Source organism: Canis aureus, chromosome 20 (assembly GCF_053574225.1).
Source record: "Canis aureus isolate CA01 chromosome 20, VMU_Caureus_v.1.0, whole genome shotgun sequence".
In the NCBI taxonomy this organism is placed as follows: Eukaryota; Metazoa; Chordata; class Mammalia; order Carnivora; family Canidae; genus Canis; species Canis aureus.
The window spans coordinates 47,909,907-47,920,531 of record NC_135630.1 but is presented as its reverse complement, the minus strand read 5'-3'; the positions used below and the strand labels follow the sequence as shown (position 1 = coordinate 47,920,531).

The 10,625-nt window shown below is 39.7% G+C and overlaps 1 pseudogene; it reads left to right on the top strand.

Annotated features, from left to right (window-relative positions):
* The first annotated feature begins 9,341 nt into the window (after nucleotides 1-9,341).
* LOC144291974 (peptidyl-prolyl cis-trans isomerase A pseudogene) lies at nucleotides 9,342-9,832 on the top strand (annotated as a pseudogene).
* Nucleotides 9,833-10,625: the final 793 nt, after the last annotated feature.

Here is a 10,625-nt window from a genome sequence, read left to right as displayed (position 1 = left end):
CAAACCAAGTTCTAACCCCATCAAGTCCTCCACTCAAACTGAGGTCATACTCATTAATTGAACAATATTTATTTATTCCATGTGCAACTCTATAGTAAGTGATGGAAAAAATATCCACAAGATAAATGTATAGAATGCCTCTAGGAGTTTATAACCTAGTAGGAAAGACAGGCATGAGGTCACAATCTCTTGGTTACAACTGTAGTAAATTCCCTGATGAAGAAGCTACTTGTTCTGCGAAGGTTGACATTGGTCCATAGCCTGTGGGATCAGGAAACATTTCTGAAATATAATTGGGCTGAAACCTAAAGGATGAAGGATTAAACAAACAAAATCAGGTGACAAGGCAGGAGGGTGATGAGAGTATGCAGGGTGACCCAGGAAGGCCCCTAGATTATTTAGAAACATGGCCCAAGGCCAGAGTGGCCAGTACATGGTGAGCAGAGTGGAAACCCATGGAAGGGAAGCAAGGGCAAGATGGTACCAAAACTGTAGGCCAAATTTAGGATCTCAATATGGTGCTAAGAACGATGGGAAATCATTGAAACATTTAAGCTAGGGAAAGACAGCAGGGCATAATCAGTTCTGAATGTTGTAACGATGGTTCAGGTCTCTGTGAAGAGGATGGGTTGTTAGAGAGCAAGCATGGAAAAGAGGGTCAACTAGGTAGTAAGAACCACAGTATTGAAGTAAAGAGTAATGATTTCTTGGACTAGAGTTAATAAAGATGGAAAAAGCAGATGGACTTGAGAGATATTTAGGAGGCAAAGTCACTATGTCTCCTGGTGAATTTGGCATAGGCAGTGAGGGAGAGGAGTGCCCCCAGAAAGACTCCTGGTTTGGGTTTTTTTTTAATTTGTTTTGTTTTGTTTTTAGACTCCTGGCTTTCTAATTTGAGCAGCTTAAAAGATGTGCCGCCATTCACTAAGATAAGATCCACTGGGAGCAAGACAGGCTAAGGGGAAAGATTGTAATTGTGATTTGGGACATTGTGACTTCACAGTGGCAGCACTTAGGAGCCCATGTGTGCAATGGTGAGAACAGGACTAACCTAAAGAGTGATTATAAGCCTGGTGCATGGCCCACCAGAGCAAATGCTCTTTCCCTTTTCACCTCCTGCCTTCAGTCACTAATTCATTCCATACCTGTCAAGCAGGCTTCTAGACACATGAGCGAACCCTTGTTATGGGGTTTACTTCCTAGAAGGGTAGACTGATGATAACATAAGCAGACGGTATTCTAGGCAAATGCTAGGAAGATAAATAAGGCAGGGTGAGGAGGAGAGCTGGGGACTGCTTTTTGTAGAGTGGCCAAAGAAGTCTCTCTGGGGAGGTGACAGTTAAGCATAGACCTGAGTGCAATGAGGAAGCCAGCCATAAATGCAATGATGGCAAAGAGGGGTCCCAGCAGAAGGGACTGAAAATCATAAAGACCCTGGGAGGCCTTTGCTTGGTTGGTTCTAGGGCCAGCATAAAGACCTGTGTGGCTTGAAATCAATGAACAAGGGGAACCTGGTAGGAGTTGAGACCACAGCTGGGCTCTGGCTTTCACATGGAAGCTGCTGGAGGACTGTGAGCTGGGGAGTGACAAAAGCCGTGCTCTCCAGGGCAGAATGTTTTAGCCTATGCCAGAAGCAGAAGCCTTCATCAATAGGACCAGCTCTCTCTAGTGCTCCTTTTTATTTTATTTTTTCTATTTCTACCCCAACTCCGTGAATGAATATAGAACAGCTGTAGAGGGGATCCCTGAATGGCTCAGCGGTTTAGCGCCTGCCTTCGGCCCAGAGTGTGATCCTGGAGTCACGGAATCGAGTCCCACATCGGGCTCCCTGCATGGAGCCTGCTTCTCCCTCTTCCTATATCTGTGCCTCTCTCTCTCTGTCTCTCTGTCTCTCATGAATAAATAAATAAAATCTTAAAAAAAAAAAAAGAACAGCGGTAGAATCCAATAATTTTTTTAAAATGACATTTATGGAGTATTTACTGTGAATCTCCCAGGCCCTTTCACATGTGTTAAGTGGTTCAGATAGAAGCCTCCTTGCGTTTACACCCTTGCTGGAGATCAACCACTTGGCTCATGTGCTTGTACAGCATTTTATTTGGTGTTCATGTCAACTGAGGAAATGGATTTTATTACTTCCCTTTCCCAGATGAGGGAACTGAGGGTCAGAGAAATTAAATAACTTATGGAAAGTCACACAGCCAATAGATGGTGGAGTCAGGATTTCCCAATGTGCCCAAGGTTTGCTTGCACGGCTCAGTAATAAGATGTCCCAGCGGCACTGGAATCCCCCACCCGAGGGTGTTTTATATTAGAAGGAATGGATCTGAAAACAGGCAGATGACAAACCAGCACATAGTATGTTAGCATTTTGAAAAAAAAGAAGTGCACCACTAACAATGAATGGAAAGAGAAATCCTCAAGCATAGAAGTGGGAAGAATTTTCCCAGCAGAAAGGATGCAGAGTATACATATTGTTTAAACACCCATTCGACTGGTTCCCCCCTAACTACACATTAGAATCATGTACGAGGTGCTTGTGTGTGCGCATATGTTCACATATACACATATTTCCTGTGGCCCTTAGATCAGTGAAGTCACTACTAAAAGACCCCAGGTCTATTCTACTTTACAGCCACGATGCAAAATGCTGTGAGGTATCAGTTGTCAAACTGTATCATCCACGCCCCTGGCCTCCTTCTCCTCCGTTGGGTCACCTGTGGGGAGCCGGGGAGTCTATATGTTAAATAGTGAGCCAGTGATTCCAGTGCTAGCAGTGCAAGGACTGAGAAACACTGGAAGCACAATTCTATAAATGGGAGCAATGGTCTTATTTGCCAGAGGCAGCCGTTGCACCTGCAGGCAGGAAACAGGTAAAAGGCAGGGTGGGTGCTTAAAAGGAGAGGCTGCTGGAGGTTAACCAGAGTGGAAAAAGTCATGACTCAGCAGAGCTCAGTGGGGACTTTGAGGGACTCTCCGACTTTTAACCCGCCTAGTTGGAAAAAAAAAAAAAAAAAAAAGGAGCATCCATTACTATGAACAGGAAGTACAGGATTCATAGCATTTTGTTTTCAGAAAAAAAAAGTACTTTCTCTTTTCAGAGTTACCATTTTCCAAGTGGTTTCTAAGTGCTTTTAATATGGAGGGCAATAACTTGGGCTTTTTTTTTTTTTTTTTTTAATAGTGCAGAGCTAATTACCAGACGTAGCCGTACTGCAAGCATTTAATGCCTACATAAAACATGGGGCCATAATGAAGATAATTGAAAGTATGACTTTCATCAATATTTAATTAGCATTTGGTGCTAACTCATTATTTCGGTACAATTAATTTGACATCTTGCTATAAGTCCTGAACAGATTTCAATCCAGAGGGCTGTTTTATTGGCGAGACATGTGTAACATCACACATGCCCCTGCCCAGAGGAAACAATATGAAATATGGGGGAGATGATTGACAGTTTAATATAGTTCTGAATAGCAAAGCCTAATATATTAAAACCAAATAAGCATGTTTACTTAGCAAGGCGAATCCAGTACTAATGAAACTCCGAGCCTTGCTTGCCAGTCAGGGCTAGAACCCCGCTGTTTCAGCACAACTTCTGGGGTGTCATCTGTTGCAGCAGTCTGGGGGCACTATGCAGACTAAGGGCATGCTGTTGGTCACCTGTGAGCCAAAGCTGACAACTCACACACTTGAAGGATCTAAGAAGCTCAAGGACGCATTATCCTGCTAAAGGCAAGGGATGCCACAGCAGGAGGGGGGTGAAGAACACAAGGCTCAGATCCAGGAATCTGGGTTTTATGCCAGTCCTATGATACGGCCACTTGTTAGCCTTTAGGCAAGTCACTGAACGATCCTGGGACTCAGTTTGTGTATGTGTGGAAATGACAAATAAGCCTGATTAGATCAGTGACCCTCAAACTATCTGTGGTAAAGGTCCAGTTTTGCGTCTTATACTTTGTTTTGTTTTTCTAATTTTCAAGTGGTTGTGAATTGATATGTCCTTAAAATACAATTTTTAAAAAATGAACAGAAAATACTGTGTTCCCAATGCTGTTCTGGGCACTGGTGCGATGAAATACCAAATAAAAACACAAACAAATTTCCTGAGTCTATGAACCTTATATTCTAGTGGGAAGAAGAAAAACGGTAAGAAAACCAATAGGGCAAAAGATAATTTGGGATAGTGCTGAGAGATGGGAGGAAAGAAACCAGGAAATGGGTTAGAGAGCGATAGGGCATGATGGGCTGTTTTCACTAGGTGGTCTCTGAAGGGAAGCTCTGAGGCAAGGATTGAAAGTTGAGTTTGAGGGGTACCTGGGCTTAGTTGGTTAAGCGTCTGACTCTTGATTTCAGCTCAGGTCATGATCTCAGGGCCCTGGGATCAAGCCCCACATCAGGCTCCTCGCTCAGTGGGAAATCTGCTTCTCCCCCTCTGCCCCTCCTCCTGCCCCCTCTCTCTCCTTCTAAAATAAATCTTAAAAAAAAAAAAAAAAGGTTGAGGTCAGATGGCAAGAAGAGCAAGGCATGCCTACGTCCTGGAGAAGAGCGCTCCGGGCATCTTTATTGCCTGCCAATTACACATCAGCCTCCAGCCTAGATACGAGGGTTGCTGATTGATATCAAACACTCCTTGCCTCTGAAAAGGTCATTTTCTAATTAATACTCATAAATAATTAGAAGATTTTGATGTAAGGGATTTGGATATTTTATTGGCCTCTTGATGTGACTAATGGTTTAAAAAAATATATTAACAGATAACACCTTTATTGAGCACCTGCTATGCGCCAAGCCTTTTTCAAAGCAATTTTCATATACTCATAGACAGTATAAAGTAGGTTTGATGATGATGATGACTATGTTATTACTATTTAACATTTAATAAAAAGGCACAGAGTAGGGGCACCTGGGTGGCTCAGTGGTTTAGTGTCTGCCTTTGGCTTAGGTCATGATCCCCGGATCCTGGGATCAGGTCGTGCGCTTCTCCCTCTGCCTATGTCTCTGCCTCTCCCTCTGTGCCTCTCATGATAAATAAATAAAATCTTAAGAGAAAAAAAAGGGGCAGGTAATTTTTTACCTACTCACTCAGCAGGCAGTCTGTTTGTCCCTCTCCATCTGCTCTTCCCCACCACTCGTGCTCTCTCTGCCTCTCTTTCAAATAAAGAAATAAAATCTTAAAAAAAATAAGCATGTGCAGTTTATGTTAGGTTTTCAACAAAACGGTTTGAATAGTTTATGTTAGTAGGTAATTTCCCAAGGTCAGTTAGCAAGTAAGAAATTAAACCCCGATAGTCTGATGCCAGACCCAGCACTCTAGACCTTTTGTGTTAATAAAAATGTTTTTCCTGTACAGAGTGCAGAGGTCAATATGGTTTTTAAAAGGACACTCTTTTTATTTTGTAGCTGTATTTTTCTATGCCTATATTTTGTTCAGTTATTTTGCAAATGGAAAGTTATATATTCTTCACTAATTTATAACTTAAAAAAATAATAGAAAAAAACAATAAAAAGGCATATAAAGTAAAGTCCCAATTTTTAATTCGTAGGCCTAAAAGAAATACAATTACTCTTTGAAATTGCAATAATTGTTCCTATACTCTTCGAGTTTTGTACTTATCTATGTGGATCAGTGACCATTTGGGGATCAGACTTGGGCGCTGCTTTAGACTTCTCTCGGGAAGACCCAAGGAATTGAACAGATTTTGAAACAAAATGAAGAAAAAGTGAAAAGCACTCTGACTATAAGATTGGCTACTTCTGAGAGAAGGAGGAGCGGTAGCGCTGGCATATAAGGGAGGGGACTGTGGTTTTTCTTAAGATTTAAGTGAGAAACAACCGTGTACCTAATTTTGAGTCAGCCACCCCTCTGAGACTTCCTGGGCCACACGTTCAAGAATAACACACTTACTTTGAGTTCTGCTGGGAACAGAAGGGGAATAAACTAACTGGACAAATTGGGATGCTAATTGTATGTATGATATATCAAAACCTTGGAAAGGCAGAGGGGTTGGCTCTATGATATGCTAAGATGGGTGCTGTGTGTGTTTTGTTTCAAACCGTTTTGTTGAAAACCTAACATAAACTGCACATGCTTATTTTTTTTAAGATTTTATTTCTTTATTTGAAAGAGAGGCAGAGAGAGCACGAGTGGTGGGGAAGAGCAGATGGAGAGGGACAAACAGGCTGCCTGCTGAGTGGGGAGCCTGACCCAGGGCTCAGGGCTCCATCCCAGGACTCTGGGATCATGTCAGACGCTTAACTGACTGAGCCACCCAGACACCCCTAAACTGCACAAAGTGCACAGTATGATAACTTTTGACGTGAACATACGCATCACCTCCAAAGCCACTTTGGCCCCTCCCTCCTAACCTTCATCCCTTTCCGTCCCCTCCATCCTCCAACCCCAGTTAACCACAGCTCTGCTTTCAATTTATGGGCTAGTATTCATTTCTAGAAATTTATATAATTGGAATCAATACTATTACCTTTTTTAAATCTGATTACTTTTACTTTGCATAATTATGTTGAGGATTATACATGTTATTATATTTATATATATTATATTTATTATATATAATAATTCATGTATGTATATAAATACAAGTCCTTTATCAGATATATGCTTTTCAAATGCAAATATTTTCTCCCACAGTAGAGTGACTTTTCATTTTCTTAATAGTATCTTCCAAAGACTGGATGTTTTAAATTTTTATGAAGACTAATGTATTTTTCACTTTACAGATCATGCTTTTAGTGGTATATCTAAGAAATCTTTAACTCAAAACCACAGGGATTATCTCCTATGTTTTCTTCTATAAATTTTGTAGTTTTAGATTTTACATTTTGCCTTTGATCCATTTTAAGTTAATTTTTTATATAGTGTGAGGGATGCATGAAAATTCAGTTTGGTTTTTGTTTTGTTTTGTTTTGTTTTTTTGTTTGTTTTGCATACGGGTATCTAATTGTCCCAGCACTATTTGTTAGAGTATCTTTTTTTCACTGAATTGTCTTTGCATTTTTATTAACAATCAATTGATCGTATGTATATAGGTCTATTTCTTTACTCTCCATTTTGTTCAGTTGATCAATTTGCCTATCAGGAAGCCAACACCACACACTGCCTCCACTACTGCAGCTTATAATAACTCATAGTCAAGAAGTTTGACTTCTCTAACTTCGTTCTCTTTTTCAAAGGTCTTTTGGCCACTCAAGGTCATTTGCATTTCAATATGAATTTTAGAATCATCTTTTGAATTTCTGCAAACAAATCTGTTGGAGTTTTGAAAAGGACTGTGTTGAATCTGTAGATATGGGAACAGACTCCTCAAATGAGTCTTCCAATCCATAAGTGCACTACTCATCTCCATATATTTAGGTCTTCTTTCCTTTGACTCAATAATGTTTAGTTTTTAGGGTATTGGTCTCTCACTCAGCTTTTGTCAGAGTAATCCCTAAGGATTTCATATTTTTCCATGTTATTGTAAATGGCATTATTTTCTTAAATGTAATTTGACTGTTGGCTACTAGGATATAAAAATACAGTTAATTAAAAAAAATAATTCTCACTCACCATATGTCCAAGAAAACTAAACAGAGTTCTCAAAAGATGGTAGAATCTAGGAAATGCAGTTGCCTTTGAGAAAGAAGATGGTTAGCAGGACTTATCATGCAGAGCCCTAGGTAATGGATTGTTTTCTCCCTGTGCTCAGGAGAGTGGCCTAGGGCACTGGGCTGCCTGGTGGCCCTGGATGTGTAGGAAGCCATCCCATGGATAAGAGATGCTTACTTCCACTGGGGAGATCAGCTTAATGCAAGGTATCAGTTGTCATCCCTGTTAATGGAACCAGGGCAGAGTTTTCTGAGGAGCCCTGGGCTAAATATTGAGTTCAAAAGGCAGGAAGAAAATGAAGTCTTGAGGGAATGGGACCACTGGAGCAATTCTGGCCCTCGTGTAGAGAATTCACATCTCAAGAGGAGGGAGTCTAGGTTGAAATCTTTTGCTGGAATAACCAGCTCAGTGAGAACAGCTTCAGCTACCATCCTGAATAGGAGAGACCCCAGCCACCCCAGTTCCCTAATATACCTAAGTTTGGGGTACCTGCAGAGTATGGAGGAGACAAAAAACAAGAGTCTTACAGGTGGGGTATAACAGTCCCTATCAGCAGAGGACTGGGCTGCTAGCCATGTGGCCAAACTAGCAGCAGGATCAACCATTGCACAGATCATGCCATCAGAGAGATGTAGCTGTTTCTATAGAAGCAGTCATAGCAGGGAGCATCTACTTTTATTTTATTTTATTTTATTTTATTTTATTTTATTTTATTTTATTTTATTTTATTTATTTTATTATTTATTTTATTTTATTTTATATTTTATTTTATTTTATTTTATTTTATTTTATTTTATTTTATTTTATTTATTATTTTTCCTTTTATTTTAATTCCCAAATAGCATATAGTGTTTTATTAGTTTCAGGTGTACAATATATGATTCAACAATTTTATACATTACTCAGTGCTCATCATGGTAAGTGTACTCATAATCCCCTTCACCTGTTTCACTCATTCCCCCACCCACCTCCCTTATAGTAACCACCAGTTGGTTCTCTATAATTAAGAGTCTGTTTCTTGGTTTGTTTCTTTCTGTCTCTTTTTTTTCCATTTGCTCATTTGTTTTGTTTCTTAAATTCCATATATGAGTGAAGTCATATGGTATTTGTCTTTCTCTGACTGATTTATTTGACTTAGCATTATACTGTCTTAATCCATGTTGTTGCAAATGGCAAGATTTCATTCTTTTTTACGCATCTTCTTTATCCATTCATCTATTGATGGATACTTGGGCCGCTTCCATAATTTGACTGTTGTAATAATGCTGCAATAAACCTAAAGGTACGTGTATCCCTTTGAATGGTATTTTTGTGTTTTTTGGACAAAAATCCAGTGTGCAATTAACTGGATCATAGTTCTATTTTTAAGTTTTTGAAGAACTTCCAAACAAGTAAAATATCAAAATTTTAAATGAAGACAATGTCACATCGAGCCCTATTGGAGCTTGAGGTAAAAGGAAGAATGTGTCCCCTATATGTATGCTTTTATTTTTTTTTAATGCCTAGTTTTTTTCCCAGAATATTAAAGTAGTCAAAAAAAATATTGAAAAAACTGAAAAGCATGTGTATTAAAACTCATAATATTATTTTAAGTATAAATATTTTATTTACTCTAAAAATAATTTGTTATAATTTAACTTTAATGGAAGCAAGCTCACAATAATATTTAAAAATTTAATCCTTGGCCTTGTAGACATCACTGTCCCAGAGCTGCTTGTGCCTCTCAGCCATGGTCGACCCCATCATATTCTTTGATATCTCCATAGAGTGAGTCCTTAAGCAGTGTCTCGTTCCAGCTGGTTGCAGACAAAATTCCAAAGACACCAGAAAACTCTTGTTCTCTGAGCACTGGGAAGAAAGGATTTGGTTTCAAAGGTTGCTACTTTCCCAGGATTATTCCAGAATTTATGTGCCAGGATGATGATGTCATACACCATAATGGTGCTGGTGGTAAATTCATCTATGGGGAGAAATTTGATGATGGGAATTTTATCCTGAAGCACACAGGTCCTTTCATCTTGTCCATAGCAAATGCCAAACCCATCACAGAGTTCCCAGTTATTCATTTGCATTGCCAAAATTGAGTGGTTGGGTGGCAAACATGTGGTCTTTGGCAAGGTGAAAGATGGCATGAATATTATGGAAGCCATGGGGTGCTTTGGGTCCAGGAATGGCAAGACTAGCAAGAAGATCACCACTGCTGACTGTGGACAAATCTAATAAATTTGACTTGTGTTTTATCTTAACTACCAGACCATTCCTTCTACAGCACCCTTTCACTCCCATCTGCTCAAAATATCCTATAATCTTTGTGCTCTGACAGTTCCATGGGTTCCATATTTTCCTTACTCCCTTCCAAGTCTAGCTGGATTGCAGAGTTAAATTTATAATTATGAAATAAAAACTAAATAAAACAAAAAATAAAAATCTAATTCTCAAAAAAGATTTTAGACATTAAAAAAATATAAAAATATGGATAAATGGGTGGGGGATACACTTTTCCTTTTGCCTCAGGTTCTAGCTTGATTCAGCACAGCATTACTTTGTGAGAATAAAACCATATGAAGAAAAACAAAACAGAGAAGTGACGGCAGGGAGAAGGTAAAGAGCCAGAAAGAGAACCACAGAAAGGGTAACATCCTTTGCATGTGTGCAGCTGACTGTATCAGAAGCAAGCTCTCTACCTGGACTTTTCAGCTATGTGCATTAGTTTCTGTTGTTGTTATCACTGTGTGATTTGTGTTTCTGTCACTTGAAATTCAAAAGCCGTGTGTAAGCTGGGTCTTTGTTTTAAGTCGGGTTCCTGAAGCAGACCTTGAGACAAGATGTGAGTTTAAGTAGTTTACTTGGCAGGTGATCCCCAGAAAGTACCAGGGCAGAATGAGAATGTGAGACAGGAGAAGGAAGGGAGGGGGAAAAAAGGAAGTTTTGTGAAGTGGTGTGCCCCTTAAACACCTCTGGGGCTCTCTGTAGATCACATCTCAAATTCCCCTCACCCCACCTGAGGTGACAA